Source organism: Balaenoptera borealis (assembly GCF_965194805.1).
Source record: "Balaenoptera borealis genome assembly, chromosome: X".
Lineage (NCBI taxonomy): Eukaryota > Metazoa > Chordata > Mammalia > Artiodactyla > Balaenopteridae > Balaenoptera > Balaenoptera borealis.
In genome coordinates this window covers 76,459,396-76,480,571 of record NC_138881.1, presented here as the reverse complement: position 1 = coordinate 76,480,571, position 21,176 = coordinate 76,459,396, and the positions used below count along the sequence as shown (strand labels likewise).

General features: G+C 36.6%; 1 protein-coding gene and 1 long non-coding RNA gene across 3 annotated transcripts in view; both read left to right on the top strand.

The window, feature by feature from the left end:
• Positions 1–21,176, top strand: part of LOC309620697 (tigger transposable element-derived protein 1-like) — a 794,894-nt gene that overhangs the window by 405,825 nt on the left and 367,893 nt on the right. The gene's annotated exons all lie outside the window — the stretch shown is intronic.
• LOC309620839 overlaps positions 1–21,176 on the top strand; it is a 415,852-nt gene that overhangs the window by 157,729 nt on the left and 236,947 nt on the right. The window lies entirely within an intron of this gene.

Sequence of the window (21,176 nt, the reverse complement as noted above, 5' to 3'; positions counted from 1 at the left end):
AGACCAGAGAGATTTAATTAATATTTATTTATATTTATCCCAAAACAGCAGATTACACTTTCTTCTCAAGTGCACACAGAACATTCTCCAGGATAGATCACATCTTGGGTAAAAAATCAAGGCTCGGGCTTCCCTGGTGGTGCAGTGGTTGAGAATCTGCCTGCTGATGCAGGGAACATGGGTTCGAGCCCTGGTCTGGGAAGATCCCACATGCCGTGGAGCAATTAGGCCCGTGAGCCACAATTACTGAGCCTGTGGGTCTGGAGCCTGTGCTCTGCAACTAGAGAGGCCGCAATAGTGAGAGGCCCATGCACCGTGATGAAGAGTGGCCCCCGCTTGCTGCAACTAGAGAAAGCCCTTGCACAGAAATGAAGACCCAACACAGCCATAAATAAATAAATTAAAAAAAAAAACAAGGCTCAGTAAATTTAAGAAAATTGAAATCATATCAAGCATCTTTTCTGACCACAATGCTATGAAATTAGAAATCAATTACAGGGAAGAAAATATAAAAACACAAACACATGGAGGCTAAACAATACATTACTAAATAACCAAGAGATCACTGAAGAAATCAAAGAGGAAATCAAAAAATACCTGGAGACAAATTACAATGAAACACGATGGTCCAAAAGCTATGGGATGCAGCAAAAGCAGTTCTAACAGGGAAGTTTATAGCAATACAAGCCTGCCTCAGGAAACAAGACAAATCTCAAATAAAAAATCTAACCTTACACTTAAAGGAACTAGAGAAAGAAGAACAAACAAAACCCAAAGTTAGTAGATGGAAAGAAATGATAAAGCTCAGAGAAGAAATAAATGAAATAGAAACAAAGAAAACAATAGCAAAGATAAATAAAACTAAAGGCTAGTTCTTTGAGAAGATAAACAAAATTGATAAAACATTAGCCAGACTCATCAAGAAAAAGAGAGGGAGGACTCAAATCAATAAAATTAGAAATTAAAAAGGAGAGGACACAAAAAACACAGCAGAAATACAAAGCATCCTATGAGACTACTACAAGCAACTCTATGCCAATAAAATGGACAACCTAGAAAAAAATGGGCAAATTATTAGAAAGGTATAACCTTCCAAGACTAAAACAGGAAGAAGTAGAAAATATGAACAGACATATCACAAGTAATGAACTTGAAACTGTGATTAAAAATCTTCCAACAAACAAATTTATTCGCATTGACATATATACACTATTATGTATAAAATGGAAAACTAAAAAGAACCTGCTGCATAAAAAAATAAATAAAATAAAATTCAGAAAACAAAAAAAACCTTCCAACAAACAAAAGTCCAGGACTAGACGACTTCACAGGTGAATTCTATCAAACATTTAGAGAAGAGCTTACACCCATTCTTCTCAAACTCTTACAAAAAGTTGCAGAGGAAGGAACACTCCCAAACTCATTCTATGAGGCCACCATCACCCTGATACCAAAACCAGACAAAGACACTACAAAAAAAGAAAATTACAGACCAATATCACTGATGAATATAGATGCAAAAATCCTCAACAAAATACTAGCAAACAGAATCCAACAACACATTAAAAGGATCATACACCATGATCAAGTGGGATTTATCCCAGGGATGCAAGGATTCTTCAATATATGCAAATCAATCAACGTGATACACCATATTAACAAAATGAAGAATAAAAACCATATGATCATCTCAATAGATGCAGAAAAAGCTTTTGACAAAATTCAATACCCATTTATGATAAAAACTCTCCAGAAAGTGGGCACAGAGGGAACCTACCTCAACATAATAAAGGCCATATATGACAAACCCACAGCAAACATCATTCTCAATGGTGAAAAACTGAAAGCATTTCCTCTAAGATCAGGAACGAGACAAGGATGTTCACTATCACCACTATTATTCATTATAGTTTTGGAAGTCCTAGCCACGGCAATCAGAGAAGAAAAAGAAATAAAAGAATAAAAATTGGAAAAGAAGTAGAACTGTCACTCTTTGCAGATGACATACTATACATAAAGAATCTTAAAGATGCCACCAGAAAACTACTAGAGCTAATCAATGAATTTGGTAAAGTTGCAGGATACAAAATTAATGCACAGAAAACTCTTGCATTTCTATACACTAATGATGCAAAAACTGAAGGTGAAATTAAGGAAACACTCCCATTTACCATTGCAAGAAAAAGAATAAAATGCTGAGGAATAAACCTACCTAGGGAGACAAAAGACCTGTATACAGAAAACTATAAGACACTGATGAAAGAAATTAAATATGACACAAACAGATGGAGAGATATACCATGTTCTTGGATTGGAAGTGCTTGGATACTACCCAAAGCAATCTACAGATTCAATGCAATCCCTATCAAATGACCAGTGGCATTTTCTACAGAACTAGAATAAAAAATCTTAAAATTTCTATGGAGACACAAAAGACCCAAAGCAGTCTTGAGGGAAAAAAAAACAGAACTGGAGTAATCAGACTCCCTGACTTCACACTATACTACAAAGCTATAGTAATCAAGACAATATGGTACTGGCACAAAAACTGAAATATAGATCAATGGAACAGGATAGAAAGCCCAGAGATAAACCCATGCACCTATGGTCAACTAATCTATGACAATGAGACAAGGATAAACAATAGAGAAATGACAGTCTCTTCTATAAGTTGTGCTGGGAAAAGTGGACAGCTACATGTAAAAGAATAAAATTAGAACACTCCCTAACACCATACACATAAATAAACTCAAAATGGATTAGAGACCTAAATGTAAGACCGGACACTATAAAACTCTTAGAGGAAAACATAGGAAGAACACTCTTTGACATAAATCACAGCAAGATCTTTTTTGATCCACCTCCTAGAGTAATGGAAAGAAAAACAAAAATAAACCAGTGGGACCTAATGAAACTTAAAATCTTTTGCAAAGCAAAGGAAACTACAAACAAGACAAAAAGACAACCCTCAGAATGGGAGAAAATATTTGCAAACGAATCAATGGACAAAAGATTAATCTCCAAAATATATAAACAGCTCATGCAGCTCAATATTAAAAAAAAAACAATCAACCGAATAAAAAAATGGGCAGAAGGCCTAAATAGATATTTCTCCAAAGAAGACATACAGATGACCAAGAAGCTCATTAAAAGCTGCTCAACATCACTAATCATTAGAGAATAGCAATTCAAAACTACAATGAGGTATCACCTTACAATAGTTAAAATGGGCATCATCAGAAAATCTACAAACAACAAATGCTGGAGAGGATGTGGAGAAAAGGGAACAATGTTGCACTGTTGGTGGGAATGTAAATTGATACAGCCACTATGGAGAACAGTATGAAGGTTCCTTAAAAAACTAAAAATAGACTTACCATATGACCCGGCAATCTCACCACCGGGCATATACCCAAAGAAAACCATAATTCAAAAATACACATGCACCCCAATGTTCATTTCAGCACCATTTACAACAGCCAGATCATGGAAGCACCCTAAATGCCCGTCGACAGATGAAGAGTTAAAGAAGATGTGGTACATCTATACAATGGAATATTATTCAGCCATAAAAAGGAACGAAATTGGGCCACTTATAGAGATGTGGATGGATCTAGAAACTGTCATACAGAGTGAAGTAAGTCAGAAAGAGGAAAACAAATATCATGTATTAACGCATATATATAGAACCTAGAAAAATGGTACAGATGAACCAGTTTGCAGGGCAGAAATAGAGACACAGATGTAGAGAACAAACATATGGACATCAAGGGGGGAAAGTGGCGGTGGAGATGTGGTGGTGGCGTGATGAATTGGGAAATTAGGATTGACATATATACACTAATATGTATAAAATGTATAAGTAATAACAACCTGATGTATTCAAAAATAAATAAAATAAAATTCAAAAAAAAACTATAGAACTATCTCACTTCTTTACACAAATATAAAATTTTAAATAATGTTAAGAAATAGAATCCAGCCCTTAAAAAAGAAGTTAACTATGATTAAGTATGGCTGCTGAAAAAGTATTTGATAACTTTAAGCAGTATTTCATAGTAAAATGCAATACGAAAAATAGTGATAAATGGAACTATTTGACTATAATACATTTAATTTACCAAAAATCATCAAGAAATATTATCTGAAATTATGAAATGTTAAACTGCTTGAATTAATATTAGGATCCAAGTTATTCCCAGTTTCTCTATTAGCATTCAAGACTGTCATGGTATTTAAGTGAATGAAATAAAAATAAAAGTATTAAAAATTTGGAATGGAAGAAAAATATCATGTTGGCTGATGACATATTTATATACATAAGAGTACCAAAGGGAAAATACACTTTTAAGATATGTTAGTAGATTAACTTGGTACAAAAAAATAAATATTTATAAATCTGAAATTTTATTTTTATATTAGGTATAATCACATAGAAAAGTTAGAAAAAATAACAATAGCAAAAATCACCCATAAAATACTTAAGAACAAATTAAACATAAAATGAAAGGATTCAGATATAAAAATTATAAAGTCTTATTTAAGAACACAAAATTAAACCTGAACAAACTGATTTATCATGCTATTTCTTAGATACGGAGACTTAATACTGACATTTCAAATGTCAATACATGCAAAATAACATATACATTTAAAAAAACAGCAATTAGCAATTAGAATTCCAAAAGACTTTTAACAGTTCTATTGAGATCTAATTTCATATCATAAAAATTTATCCTTTGTAAAGTGTACAGTTAGTTTTGATTACGTTTGTCCATCCATCACCACAATCCAGTTTTAGAATGCATCCATTGACCAAACAATTCCCTCATGTACCCTTACTATCATCTCTCACCAGGCAATCAATGATCTGCTTTCAGTCTCCATAGCTTTGACTTTTCTAGAAATTTTATGTAAAATAAATGACTTTTATATCTGGCTTCTAATGCTTAGTACAGTGTTTACCAGGTTCATCCATATCATTACAAATATCATGAGCTTGTTTCTGAATAATGCTCCTAAGGTAATCCATGTACAGGTCTTTTTTGTGGTATTATGTTTTCATGTCTCTTGGATAGAAATGAAGAAATGGAATTGTTGCACCATATGGTAACTGTATGTTTATCTTTTTTAGCCTAAGTGTTTTTTCCAAGTAATTGTGCAGTTTTACATTTCCATCAACATTGTGTGAGACTTCCAGTTTCTCCACATTTTTTTAATTGAAATATAGTTGATTTACAATGCCGTGTTAGTTTCTGGTGTACAGCAAAAAGATTCATATATATATATATATATATTCTTTTCCATCATAAGTTATTACAAGATATTGAATATAGTTCTCTGTGCTATACAGTAGGTCCTTGTCTATCTATTTTATATATAGTAGTGTGTATATTTTAATCCCAAGCTTCTAATTTATTCCCCTCCCCTTTCCCCTTTGGTATCTGTAAGTTTGTTTTCTATGTCTGTGAGTCTATTTCTGTTTTGTAAATAAGTTCATTTGCAGCATATTTTAGATTCCACATATAAGTGATATCATATGGCATTTGTCTTTCTCTGTCTGACTTACTTCACTTAGTATCATAATCTCTAGGTTCATCCATGTTGCAAATGGCATTTTTTCATTCTTTTTATGGCTGAGTAGTATTCCATTGTATATGTATACCACACCATTTTTATCCATTCATCTGTGGATGGACACTTAGGTTGCTTCCCTGTCTTGGCTATTATAAATAGTACTGCTGTGTACATTGGGGTGCATGTGTCTTTTTGAATTAGAGTTTTTGTCTTTTCTTAATGTATGCCCAGGAGTGGGATTGCTGGATAATATGGTAACTCTATTTTTAGTTTTTTAAGGAACTTACATACTGTTTTCCATAGTGACTGCACTAATTTACATTCCCAGCAACAGTGTAGGAGGGTTCCCCTTTTTCCACACCCTCTCCAGCATTTATTATTTATAGACTTTTTAATGATGGTCATTCTGACCAGTGTGGGGTGATACCTCATTGTAGTTTTTATTTGCATTTCTCTGATAATTAGCAGTTTTGAACATCTTTTCATGTGGCTATTGGCCACTTGTATGTCTTCTTTGGAGAAATGTCTCTTTAGGTCTTCTGCTCATTTTTTATTGGGTTATTTTGTTGTTATTGTGTTGTATGAGCTGTATTTATACTTTGGATATTAAGCCCTTGTTGTTCACATCATATGCAAATATTTTCTCCCAGTCCATAGGGTATCTTTTCATTTTGTTTATGGTTTCCTATGCTGTGCAAAAACATATGTTTGATTAGGTACCATTTGTTTATTTTTGCTTTTATTTTTATTGCCTTGGTAGACTGCCCTAAGGAAACATTGCTATGATTTATGTTAGAGAATGTTTTACCTATGTTCTCTTCTAGGAGTTTTATGGTGTCCTGTCTTAAATTTGTCTTTAAGTATTTTGAGTTTATTTTTGTATATGGTGTTGGGGAGTGTTCTAACTACATTGATTTACATGTGGCTGTCCAGCTTTGCTAACACTACTTGCTGAAGGGGTTGTCTTTTCTTCTCCACATTTTCACTGCCACTTGCTGTCGTCAGTCCTTATGATCACAGCCATTTAAGTGGGTGTGTAGTGGGATCTCAGTATAGTTTTAAAAAACAAATGTTCTGGGGGCTTGTATTCCCGGTGCAGGATCCCCAGGCTGGGGAGCACAATGTGGGACTCAGTCCCTTCTCCTTGGGGAGAACCTCTGCAATTGTGATTAACCTCCCATTTGTGGGTCATCTACCCAGGGGTTTAGGTCTTGATTATAATGTAACTTCACCCCTGTTACCCATCTCATTTTGGTTCCTTCTTTATCTCCTTAGTTGTGGAAAATCTTTTCTGCTTGTTTTCAGGTCATTCTCATAGATAGTTGCTCTATAAAAAGTTGTAATTTTGTTGAGTCCATGGGAGGAGGTGAGCCTATGGTCTTCCTAGTATACCATTTCAGCCACTCTTCTCCATTCATCTGTTGTTGGATATTTAAGTTATTTCCATGTCTTGGCTATTGTAAACAATGCTGCAATTAACATAAGAATGCAGATATCTTTTCCAGATAGTGATTTTATTTCCTTTGGATAAATACCCAATACTGGATTTGCTAGATCTTATGGTAATTCTATTTTTATTTCTTTGAGGAACCTCCATACTGTTTTTCATAATCACTGTACCAATTTACCTTCCCACCAAAAATGTAAAAGGATTTCTTTTTTTCACATATTCACTAGCATTTGAGTTGACAAATGTTTTGTGTAGATCACTGTTTTGCCGAAAGACTTACTTTTAGCTTCAGGTTCAGAGGATTCACTGGCAAAATAACCACTCCACACTTTAATAAGCAAAAAATAAGGAAACATTATATTAGTGATAAGTTACAATAGAGAGAGAGTTAAATGTACATACATCACCAAATTGGGGAAGCACCTACATCCAGATCCAAGCAACGTTGGGAAGTTCCTGGAACAGCGATCTGGAGTCCCAGTTGGAAGGGCCCGGGCAGTGCGTCCATCCCACGGGTGAGACTTCAGAGTACTGCTCAAAGGAGTCCTGCTTTTAACACTAACCCACAAGCTGATAATCACCAGCTTACGTACAAATATGCAGCTCTGGCTATTATCAGAAATGCTTTGCTCTCTAGCCCTAAGTCTCAGAGTTTTTGCTGATCCCTGGGAACTGACCAGATTCCTAAGGTCCAGGAAGCTTCGTGACTTACTCCCTTCCTTATCTGTTGGTTCTCAAGACTTGCTAGTGCCATTTCTGCTGACCTGCACATAGTCTAACAGTTTGGCACGTAGCTCCTTTTAAGGTCTTTGTCTGGTCAAAGGCCTATTATTGCCTCTGAAGCCTGAACAACACTATTAACTTCCACAACAATCACCATGCTAGATTCTTTGGGGGATTCAAAAGGAAAAAGTATTATACCTACCTTCAAAGAGCTTCCAATTCAATCAGGGAGAAACTATTCACAGAGCCATAATAGTCAAAAATACTAGAGAGCAGAAAAATATATAATCACTGTATATTACAGGCTAAAATATATTTAGGGATTCTAAGACAAGGTATATCAATGAGGGTTATAATTTACAGTGGAAGATCACAGAAGAATGCTGCAGATTAGAATTTTAAAGTTTATTCTAATTAAGTCTAGCCATTCATCACCCCACAATTACTAAGCTGGGAAAAGAGAAACATAATCTTATGGTTGCAAAAAAACTACATGTGAAAAGAGCTATCAATTTATGCATTCTTTTTCTAATTCTCTAGTAAAATATATGCATTTTTACAAAATATATACAGAAGAGATATAGTTAATTGTGGCAATATATCAGTGACTGCATAACTAATGTTTGTAAATATATAAAGCATGTTGTAAAAGTTTTCTTAGAAATTTAAAATAAATTTTAAAATATACTCATCTAGTTCTAAACAACTTAACATATACTAGACTTATATAAGCAAATATTATACTCAACAAATAGTATTACAGGAAATAAATATTGAATCAATCGCATACATATATACATATACAAGTGTGAAGATGTGTGTGTGTGTGTGTGTGTAGTGGGGACATGCCTATCTACTGTCAATAAAATATATGATACAAAATTTAGGATTTTAAAAAATACTTTATTACATAATAAAATAATATAGTCATTTACTTTGATTTTGCCTGAAATGGACCAGGCATTGATACTAATCACTGGGTAATTAATCTATGTGGCTGTCATAATTCTATTTGTTTGTTTACCCAGTGCTATCTCACTTAAGACTTGATTATTGTGAATCTGCTGGTTATATAAGAGCCACAGTAAAAAAACATTTTTTTCATCAGATTATTCCTTCAATAACATGCATTACTTAGCAAGGAGATTTCATTAATAGCGGGTGTATGCAGGGAAATTGAGGATTATTGTCTGGTGTTTGCAGAGAAAATTATTATAGGAAGAAAATACAGGTATGTATAAAAATGGATTTACTATGAATGAATGCATATAACTTCTTTAACGTAAAGAAAACTTATATTTGACCTCTGAAATAAATAACACTTTGTCTCAGATAAGCAAACAAATCAGTAATTCCAAAGATAAAGGGATGAAGATATCCTTTTGTGTTGGAATATTTTTTCTCATCAAATCAAGTTATGCATAAATTTACAGCTCAAATGGTCTCCAACTTTCCAAAAAGCCTTCTGTAGTAATAGTGTACTTCTGGAATTGTGTGATTTTGTTAATTTATTCGGTGTGGCAGAGATTGCCTACCTGATCAATATAATTGCTTCCTTTTCCTCTTGCATAGACAGATCAGTTAGATTTCCCAGGCTCTTTTGCAATTAGGTATTAGTACTACTATGGATTGAGATTGAGTTCAAGCCAGTAGAATGTGGCCATAAATGATGAATGCAACTTCTAGGCATGCCTCATAAAAACCTCTCCCATATTATTCTTCACTTTCATTTCCCACTTCTACCAGTGGGACCTTGACCTCTGGGGCAACCTTGGAAGCCAATTATGGCAGAGCCTCCATAATTATGGGTTCCAGAATGATCGAAAATAGTAAGACCATCTCAACACTTGCTACCAATTAGACTTTACGTGAATGAAAAATAAGTTTCTTACCTATTAAGCCACTAAGATTTCAGATGTATGTTAAAGGAGCTAATGTTTCCACAACCAATGCATTATTTTTAAATTAATGTCTAAATTGAATTTGGTACTGTGCCTGATTTGCTATTTCCCCTGGCTAAAACTTAAATGTAATCAAGACAATTATTTTGAATGGACTATTTAGATTGTAGATAAGCAGTGCCATGCTGGTAGGCCTTTTAGCCAACATGAATACACAATAACAAAATATTTGTTGAGTAATCACTATGTCCAGACATGGTGTTGAGACATTTTGCATCATTGTCTCATTTAACCCCCTACTAAATACAGCTTTATTCCCATTACATAGATATGGATACTGAGTCAATTAAAAGCTAAGTTCGAGTCCAAACTTTTGTAATTAGCAAGTGGCAGAGCTGTAATGTGAAACCACTTTACTCAAAAACTCAAGTTTTGACTATGGCACTTTATTTTCAAAACCTAAGTGTGTGTCTAAAAATCTTATATGTTCTGGTATAATGTTATAAGTAATAATCCTAGTTATTACTTTAAAATGTATATCTCAGAAATAACTAATTTTCTTGTCAACTGCATTATTATGAACTTTCATCAAATCTTTAACCGTGGTCATTTTTAAGTCTTTTGTCATTTACAGACAGTTCTGGGTGTACTCTGATGATTTTGCAAATATGTTCCTATAAAAGGGTTTCATCTTCAAGAAATTCATGGAAAAGACTCTGACAAGTACAGGTTTCTGGTAACTGACTGTACTGCTGAACTGAATGAATAAGCATTTTCAGAACTCTAATGAAAAACTGATGAACTCATAAAAGTGCTAACAAAAGATCAAGATGAAAAAAAAATTAATTACATGGGACTGAGTGAACTGATGAGGATGAGTATAATTTTTGTGACTTTCTGTCTGAATTAAAAAAAAAAAAATCCCACAAGGACTCAGAGGCAAAGAATATACAAATCAATTTTCACTGCAAAGTAAAGGAGCTGTTACAGTGGAGGATTACTGGACTGAATGTCAATATTATGACATAGTATGAGTGTGTTTCATGTTTGGTAATTGCAATCATTGTTGCTTTTGTTGTGGTCATCCATGTACAATGCTTGGTGTCAGTCTATTTATCTCTTGTAAAAATAAAATACAGTGTGTGTGTGTGAAAAAAAAAAAGATGCAAATTATTTGAGTGAGTGAGATTATGTGAGGAAATGTTTCATATACTTAAAGGAACAAACCCCTTTTGAATTCCAGAGGCACCCAATTATATGCAAGTGAAAATCTTATCTAGTTATTAAAACATATACACTTACTCTGCCAAATAGTTAAGGTAGGAATATGCCAGATGAGAAAAGAGAGGCCCAGAGAAGTCATGATTTTTCACAGGTTTATAGCAGAAATTAATACAACTAAATCAGACCTAAGAGAGGCATGCCTGGAATATACATTTACATCAGGAGAAATACTCCAGTTATAAGGAAATATTCATTTTTGTTTTAATTATTTGCTTTGTTTATATACGCATTGCTTTATTTTTGTATATAAACATGACATTTTTAATGATATAAAGATAAACTCTGTTTTTCCATTCATAAACATTTCAACACCAAATATGTGTATGTTTTACCCACACCAACCAATTTCCCAAATCTCCAGACACCAACTGAGTGTCTTACAATTCATTTATGACACTAACTACCTGGAGTTAGTGCAGACCCCATAGATTAAGGGCTCAGTTCCACAAGACTTCCCTCACTTCAAATGTCAGACACAAGTCTCTGGTTGTCATCTGTACATCTGACCAACTACCTATAAATCAGGGGTCCCCACAACCCCCTCCTCAGTTCGGATTATTTGCTATAACAATTCTTAGAACTCAGGCAAACACATTTACCAGTTTATTATGAAGGACTTAATAAAGGATACAGATTAACAGCCAGATGAAGAAGTACATAGGGTGAGGTCCAGAAGTGTCCTGAATACAAAAGGTTTTGTCTTCATAGAGTTGGGGTACACCACCCTCCCAGTATGTGGATGTGCTCACCAACCCAGAAACTCTTCAAACCCCATAGTTTAGGGATTTTTATGGAGACTTTATCATATAGGTATGATCAATTATTACCTCAATCTCCAGTCTCTCTCATCTCCTTGGAGGTTCAGGGGTGGGGTGGAAAATTCTAACCTTCTAATTATACTTTGGTTTTTCTGGTGACCAGCCCCAATCCTAGAGCTATCTAGGTGCCTCAGTCACTAGTCATCTCATTAGCATATGTGGCTGAAAAAATGTTGCCCGCCATATTAGCAAACAAATGATGCTATGGCCATCAAGCCATCAGCCACTTCCACTGCCCCCACGGTGAGTCCTGAGGGAACTCAGCATGTAGACAAATTGGCTGCCTACTACCAAGTCCTCAGCCACTGCAGCCACACCCAACGAGGTACCATGAGGGGACTCAGACTGGGAAAGTACAGGATACTGGCTCTAGATAGCTAAGGTGCATCTCAAAGAAATGATTTCAGTAAAACCAGACTCTTGCATCTTCCTATACATAGAAAAGCACTAAATTCATTAACTTGAGATGTCTGGTTTTCTTTAATTAACAGTAATCTTTTGATGTTCTGACTACTTGTTTTTTTTTGTTTTTTTTTTTGTTTTTTTGACTACTTGGTTTTTGTTGCAAAAAAACCCTGTATATCCTGGTTCCTCCCTCACCTCTTTGAAGCAGTCACTCAGAGCTATCTGAGAGGCTGCACCCTAGGCTTGAGTCCTCAGAAAGTCCACCTGATAAAATATAATTGTCAACTTTTAGGTTGTGCTTTTTTTTTTCAGGTGACACAACAAAATAATTATAAAAGTCTAAAGATGCTGGCACATTAATAGAAAACTATGCAGTCATATTAATTACTCAACCCTTCATTATTTCATATGAAAATGTCTCCCAAGATTAGGCCAATTAGGTTTGCAGGTTTTCAATCAGTCTTCTCAGGTTCCAAAAGAAAGAGTAGTCTCAGCAATATATGACTTCATCCTTTCAGGCATCTGGTATAAATGAACTAAGAGATAATATCATCTCTTGCTCTTAGCCTCTTTTGATGTGTTAATGTAATATCGAGTTTCCCTCATTATATAACAGGGAAGAGCCAAATCTGACTACATGTTGGACCTGTTTCTTTTACTTTAACCTTTGCTTTCCACTGCTTTTGTTCCCTAAAAGGATACTGTCTATACATAATGGTCTGCCTTGGGGGAACCCTGCCCCTCTGCCTGAATGTTAAACCAAAGTGCCTTTGTCCAGGGAAGCATCCTGACCCTGCCCACCTGTGGATGGTTGCAAGAAAGAAGAAATTAACACATCCCCTCCCTGCGGCTGGCCATTCCAGGGGATATTTGCAAAACTTATGGCCTTTTTACTTTACTTCCTCATCTCCTCCCCCTCTCTGTGCTATAAAAGAAACTGGCATCCAAACCCCGATAAGATGGTTCTTTTGAGACACGAGTCTGCTATCTTCTCTGTCTGTCAGCTTTCCAAATAAAGTCGTATTCCTCGCCTCAACACCTCATCTCCTGAGTTATTGGCCTGTTGGGCGGCAAGCAGAGCGAACCTGGACTCGGTAACAGTTACATAACCCATTTATTGATTTATTTACTCTTAGCCACTATTTCTCTTAAACCAAACTTTTCTACCTTTGGGAAGAACATTAGGTTCAGCCACTGTGCTGGTCTATATTGCAGGCAAAAATACTACTTCTTCTGATGGACATAGACATATCTTACTTTAATGCACCCAAAATTTTTCCGTAGAGATTTCTATAGGGTCATGCCCCATATAGGCATCCCTTCTCAATTGCCAAGTTTCAATTGCTCTTCTGTGTCACCATATGCCCAGGCCATTCGCCACTGTCCACGAGTCAGTATGAAGTAAGTCAGAAAGAGAAAAACAAATACAGTATGCTAACACATATATACGGAATCTAAGGAAAAAAAAAAAAGGCCATGAAGAACCTAGTGGCAAGACGGGAATAAAGACACAGACCTACTAGAGAATGGACTTGAGGATATGGGGAGGGGGTGGGGTGAGATGTGACAGGGTGAGAGAGTGTCATGGACATATATACACTACCAAATGTAAAATAGATAGCTAGTGGGAAGCAGCCGCATAGCACAGGGAGATCAGCTCGGTGCTTTGTGACCACCTAGAGGGGTGGGATGGGGAGGGTGGGAGGGAGGGAGATGCAAGAGGGAAGAGATATGGGAACATATTATATAGGTATAACTGATTCACTTTGTTATAAAACAGAAGCTAACACACCATTGTAAGGCAATTATACTTCAATAAAGATGTTTAAAAAATAAAAGTTAAAAAAAAAATTCAAACAGAGGAACTTTCATCACTGTTCAATCATTCCATCTCTGCCAGGAAACAGAATGCAATTTAGCTCACTGAACTGATTTGTTTTTTGTCTTCTTCAATCAGTATTTCCATCCATTGGTCTTAATGTGTAGCTTTCCAAACAGGAAACCATTTCATTCATCTTGGAACTGCTATCTGTAAACCAAGTAGCTCTTTGTTGGTCAATCAAGAGCTGTTCATAGGGTACTGTTCATGTGGTAATCAGTTTTGTAAGCTCCTCAGGTAATTCCATAGTCAATCCTAAAGTAAAACAGTCTCCCTGCTAATTAATATATCCTCTTTGCTTTCCCCCACTAGCATGATATTGTATTAACCATTTCCATTTTATTCTGGAACTCTTCTGGACATTGTCCTTTCCATTAGAGTGTTTTCCAGTTTCACTCAAGACATCATTGGTACTTCAGGCTTCAAACTGGTTTTATGTCCTTCAGTTTTAGGGATAGTTTTAATTAATGTCCAATAGCAAGCTGATTCTTCCTCAAATGGAAATTCTCTCTTTCAAAGTCCCAGTAGCCATAGCTGAGAGACACAGACTTGTGCCATAAGTTTCAGTATAAGTTTTACACAGGGATGTTGTACAGAGAATTTGTTTTTATCAGCACTTAAGCTTCTATTCTACAATGTGTAAACTCAGGCAATCTTAATGGTCTCCAGTTACCATGGTCAAATAATATTGCTTGAAGAACAGGTTTATATATCTTCTGTTTTATACTAGGTAGGGGAAATGTTCCCCAGTCAGACACACTACTCATGCCCATAATACATGCAGGTAAAAGAGGCATTACCACTTCATATAAAGCCTACTCAAACATACCAATTCCCCCAAATTTTACCTTAATCCCAATAGACCTTACATCCTAAATGTAACCTTCATTGTGACTTTATACAACAACTTTTAGTTTTACAATATCCATTCCCATAAAACATTCATGTAAGAGAGACAAAATTTCTTTACATAAAGTCTGTTTAAACATTCTAATTTTAATAATCCTATCAACTCTTACATTATCTCAATCTAATTGTAGCCCACATCAGGGTTTCATTAATAGTTCCACAGTGCATGAAGCTGCCATATCAAGGGGTCCCAGAAATGTATTTTCTCTACTCCCCAACCATTTACCCACTTGGTTACATAAGGCTTTGGGTTCCCAGCAGGGAGTTGAGCCAAGGAAACTTGGCTCTTTTGTCCGTCTTTATCTTGGTAATCTGCCTGACTATGGTCCCAAGATATAACAGGTCAGGTTTATCATTGTAAGCTTTCCCTTCCTGCTTATTAAATTTCTCCTAACTGGGGTAAATGAAGTGCATTTCTCTGGGACTCCTTAATGTTGGAGAACTAACAGAGAGTCCTTTGGCCTGCCCAACTTTAGGTGGTACTGTATTAGGACCGTTGTTTCAACTCCATCAATATCTGTTTTGTCGGGGGGGGGGGTTGGTCTCATTTCTTAATAACCATCTAAAGACTTTCATCCTGCTAGGATGAATCTCCACTTTCTTTTTCCTCTTTGTTTCACCTCTATCAACATTTTCTTTATTAACCTTATTTCTTAATAATCATTTTAAAATTACCACTTTGCTGGAACAAGACCTTTGATTCTCCTCTCTGCCTTTCTCCATTCTCTTATTAATTAACCTAATGTTTCATTAGCTTCTGTAAAACCTATGAGGGAAAGTTGAAGCACCAACTTCAATAAGGTTTCTAGAACTGTGGCTTAAGTTTGCACAATAAAGTTATGACGGGGTTTAGGACACGCTACCCCAAAACATGGCACTTTGGCATACTGAATGTCTTAAGTTAAAGACATTTGAGAAAACAAAGAAGCAAGAAGATTACTCTGACCTCCCCACCTTGTCCTTCTTCCCTGAAAGCACGAGATAAGTCTCCCATTTGAAAGATACCCTCCTTGTACCAGGAATAAGGAAGATATCTTTATCATCAGAGATAGAAAATTTAGGACCAAGAAGATTATATAAACAAACCTTGTTAATTCTTCACTATTTACTTCCCATTGCCCATACCACTTTGTCTTGTCAATTCTTCACATATCTATTGTTTCTTTCCCTAAAAGGCATAAAAGCTTCCTCCTTTGGTTGCTTCTTTGAGTTTTCATTCTCTTGTATAGGCTCCCATGTACATGTAAAAATTCAGTAAAATTTGTATGCTTTTCACCTATTAATCTCTCTTATGTCAGTTTCACTCTTCGGCCCAGCCAGAGTCCCAAAGACAGTAGAGGAGGACTTATCCTCCCCTATAGTTCCATGGGGTGTACATTCAAAAGGGGTCTCCTTAAGCACAGCATTTTTTGTTTCAGTTTTATTGAGATTTACTTGGCATACAGCTCTATGTAAGTTTAAGGTATATAGGTATACTGCATAATGACTTGATATACATACATTAAAATGTTTATAAAAATAAGTTTAGTTAACATCTATCTTCTCATATAGTTACAATTGTTTTCTTTGTGATGATAATTTTAGGGTTTAATCTCTCAGCAATTTTTAAATATACCATGCAGCAGTGATAACCATAGAAATCATACAGTACAATACATCACCAATACTTGTTTATTGTGTAACTGGAAGTTAATACCTTTTAACCACCTTCATTCAATTCCCCCACCTCTCAGCTCCCATATCTGGTAACCATACATATATTTTTCCATGAGTTTGATGGGGATTCTTTGTTCTGTTTTGTTTTGTTTTTTAGATTTCACATGTGAGATCATACAGTATTAGTCCTTCTCTGTTTCACTTATTTCAATCAGCAAAATGCCCCCAACCCCAGCCATGTTGAAACTAAGCAGGAACCTGTAGGTCTTCCCCTCCTGGGCACGGGAAGCCTTTCTGTTCAGCCCTGACATTCCCTGAGTTCCAAAGCACAGATTCGAACAGTTGCTAATCCAGGAAGGACAGGGATGCAGAGTCAAAGGAGGAAGAGTCAAGAAACAATAGTACAGCCTTGGGGCAGGGTCTTGGTTCCACCTCAAGAGACACATCGTTTTCGAGGGCAGGAGCCCACTGTGTCCCCCTTTGCCTGGCAAAGCAATAAGCTATTCTTTTCTACTTCACCCAAAATTCTGTGTCAGAGATTTGATTCGGCACCAGTGTACAGAGGCTGAGCTTTCAGCATCAATTTTGGCACCCAGCATGGGGCTGATTTGGGGATGGTCCCAGCGAGGGGGGTGGTCCCCTCGCTTGATTGGATACTCTGCTGTTTTCTCCATGCCAGCCTCTTTTGAGAGAGTGGAGGGTTGGAGAATTCCTTAGAGGTCAGATTGCCTGGGACCCTTGCCTGGAAAAGCCAAGCCCCAGTCATACCCTATTTAACATCCAGCAGCTGGAACTCCAAGGCAGGAGTAGATGGTGGAAAAAGGGCTTCCCTAGCAGCTGCCAAGGTCATCTTTGCCTTGAGGACGTTCCTCTTTTCCTCCTACCTGTACTGCCCTGGACTTCCTACTCCAAGGAATTATTTTGGGAGAGCAGAAAAGTAGCATTTGGGATGTCACAACACCTTGGCCAGCATTTGGATAAGTCCCCTGGTGTGTACCCGAGGCCCCTTTGGCCCTGTCTGTTTCAGGGAGCCTTGGTTCCCATTTGGGGGATTTCCCGTTCCAGGGAATCCCATTTTGAAGGCGTGCTGCTTGGACAGAGGTCATGGGCTAAGTGGGGCTTGGAAGCCGATTTGAGCCTTGTGTTGCTTGGTTTTTGGTTTTTGGTTTAAGGCGTCCGCTGCTGGCAAGGATTTTGATTTGTTCTTGGTCCACGTGTGAGTGTTCTATCGATCAAACATGGAAAATGCTTCTTTAATCCTACCTGATAGCCTCCTGGGGAAAAATTTGTCAGATTGGTCAACCTATAGCTATGAATCTATGATTAAAAAGAATGAGATTCTATTGTAATTCTGTTTGGCCAATGTATATTCCTAAAAGTGAGGAGAGATGGCCTTTGTATGGTAGCCTAATTATTATCTTCAGGTAGAATTGTATTGTCACAAGAATAGAAAGGCTGGGAATTCTCTCCGCTCCATCTGGACTAGCCACTCTGTGTTCCCTGAGAGCCAACTCTGGGTTTGTTCCCTTTCAAGAACTGAGCCAATATGTTTGAAAGCCTCTGTCTGGGAGTGGAAGTGGAATTTTTAGACTATGCCTCTGATTTTCTGTCTGTGAGGCCATAGCCTATCTGTCATTTGTGGTTGTTTTTTGTGTGTATTGTTTTGGGGTGAGCCACTCTAGCTTGCACAGAGTGAGAAAACTCTACCCGCTCATTGCAAGCCACTTTGAGTCTTCTGACTGGGAATGGAAATGAAGTCTTCAGGCTATACCTTGTCTGATCTTTGGTTTGTGGGACCATGTTTTGTTGTTTGTATGTATGTGTGTCAGTACTTGCATTGACTGGTTGAGATAAATAACAGGGTTCACATGTGACAACACCAGGGTACCCTTCCCTATTGTGTCAGGCTTCGCCTGTGGCAGAATATTGGTTGGGATTTTCTGTTTTGGAATAACATTGTTATGGGTAACCAGAGCTCTGTTCCATCTTGTAACCCTCCCCCCTTGGGTATTTTTACAAAACTGGGAGATTTTCAGCTATTCTCCCATGAAAAGGAGTTGTTATTTCTCTCCTGCTGTACCTGGGCCCTCCAGAACACTTATCTTATCTAGACCATCTCTAGTTCCTGAGACTGAAGAAGAAGGTAAGGAAAGAAGGCCTTTTTAAACTCAAGTTGAAAAACTGTAAGATTTCTGGTTCTGGCTTTATGTAAAACTTAACTTGTAAATGAGCTCTATTTAACTGGCTCAAAAGTAAGCACTTACAAATTAAATCTAAATATCTAGAAAATTGGCTAAGATAAATTTTAGGAGCACATGATCTGGGAAATATTCAGTACTGAATTTATATTTGCTATTGAAGGTGGCTTAAGCTTGTTGGTTTGATTAATATAGACATGCCTTTAGTGTGAACAATGTTAAGTAATGCAAATGAGATAAGAGCTTTTAGGTAAACTCTTTAGGAATGATTATTTTAGGAATGTCTACTTAAGAATAATCCCTTCAGATACTCGGTAACTTAAAAATTTAGAGTTAAGTTAAATGATGGAAGGTTATTGAATAGGTAGGTCATTTCAAAATAAAAAGGAGGGCTTCCCTGGTGGTGCAGTGGTTGAGAATCTGCCTGCCAATGCAGGGGACACGGGTTTGAGCCCTGGTCTGGGAAGATCCCACATGCCGCGGAGCAACTGGGCCCATGAGCCACAACTACTGAGCCTGCGCGTCTGGAGCCTGTGCTCCGCAACAAGAGAGGCCACGACAGTGAGAGGCCCACGCACCGCGATGAAGAGTGTCCCCCGCTTGCCGCAACTAGAGAAAGCTCTCGCACAGAAACGAAGACCCAACACACCCAAAAATAAATAAATAAATAAAAATAAAAATAAAATAAAAAGGATACTGAAACATTAATTACTGAGTATTGGCTTCCCTTTGCAGAGAGACTAAAGGCATTTAGGAAACTAAAGGTATTTGGTGCCACCCTGAGATATTCTCTATAAGACAGCACATGTCTTTAGAAATTATTGGCATTTATGTTTATCAATCTACAGAGTCCTGGTGTAGAAGACAATTCGTGGATGCTTAAGGAAAGTAGGATGTGTGTTTTGAACAAAATAAGTTATGAGGAATGGCACTGTGTTTTCTTAAAGGAAAAAAATCAGTGATTTTTTGCCCTAGAGTTGGTTGCTTTTGAATGGAAAAGAGAGGGCCAAAATAATATGGATACAGAAAGTTGTATAAGGTCTGCAGAAAAGGAAATTTAGTTGGGTAAATGGATTTTGTTGGGAGCGGGCTAGGAACAGATTAAATTTGGTTTCTCCCTCCAAACTTTTCTTGGAATGTTGCTTTTGATAACAGTTTGTTAAGTTCCTTTGCCTTTAAGTGATCTTCATTTGCTGTTGAAATCTTTTCTCTTTGGTTAAATCAGTAAGTATTGTTTGGCAGTTTCTAAAAATTATTTTGACCTCCAGCTAACTTTGAGATGCTTCAGAGGGCCCCTGAGTCATCTCAGAGAGAAATATTTAACTAGGATTATTTGGTATGTTAAATTAAATATAATCAGTTAAATTAAACGTAATTCCAGCTATTGTAACCAAGTTTCTTTACCGATTACATTGTAATCAGATGTTTAACCATACCCTCTTAAGTCTTTCTATCATTTATAGATAGTTATTGTTGTACTCTGATGCTTTTTCAAAAGTGTTTTATCTTCAAGAAGATTTATGCAAAGGATCCTTTTGACAAATACAGGTCTCTGATAAATTTCACATCATTCCACTGAACTAGGTAAGAAATTTTAAAAATCTTAATGGAGAATCTGATAAATTCATAAAATGTTAACAAAAGGATTAGTTACTGAGTGAACTGGTAAATAACATTTATGATTTTCTAGACATAGGGAAGCCCTTCCTCTCAAGCTACTTATGACTTAGAGCAATTGGGTAAATTACACCTCTGTAGGTAAAATTGAAATATCTTTCTCTTCTCTCTGCCTGGCCCTTCAGAAATTGGAGACTCTTGGGTTATGAAGATGAGGGTAATTTTAAAGAAAAGGATTATGTTTCAATAGATATGAAATTCTAGTTCAGTTAATTGAAGTGTGTATTTATGAAAGTCATTGTATTAGCCAAAATTTTGCCCTGATGTTTAGGAGGAAAGGAAAATTTCCTAGAGGAGTTATCAGAGTGTAATTACTCATGATGTATCGCTGCTTGTTTTAGGTCTATTGCTAAAAACACGAGTACAATGCTCATGTGACAATTGGGTATAAATGATAAAATGTATCACTTATAAAGCATATCCTCATTAACATACCTCTGAGCTTGTTCATGATACCTGATCAGTTTTCCTGCAAAGTGGATCGACAAAGCAAACACAAAGAAGACCTAGCACCGAGGGACATGATCTACACCTGGGGCAAACAGCTGAATCACCCCAGCACCAAGGGACAGATATTTTGATCATTGATGTCTTCTGTTAAAAGACTTGCAATCAGAAGTGGAAATGAAAAAAAAAATCTGCATGTATTGAGGTACAGGGAAGTCACTCTGGCCTATACATGGTTTAACTTTAAAAAGC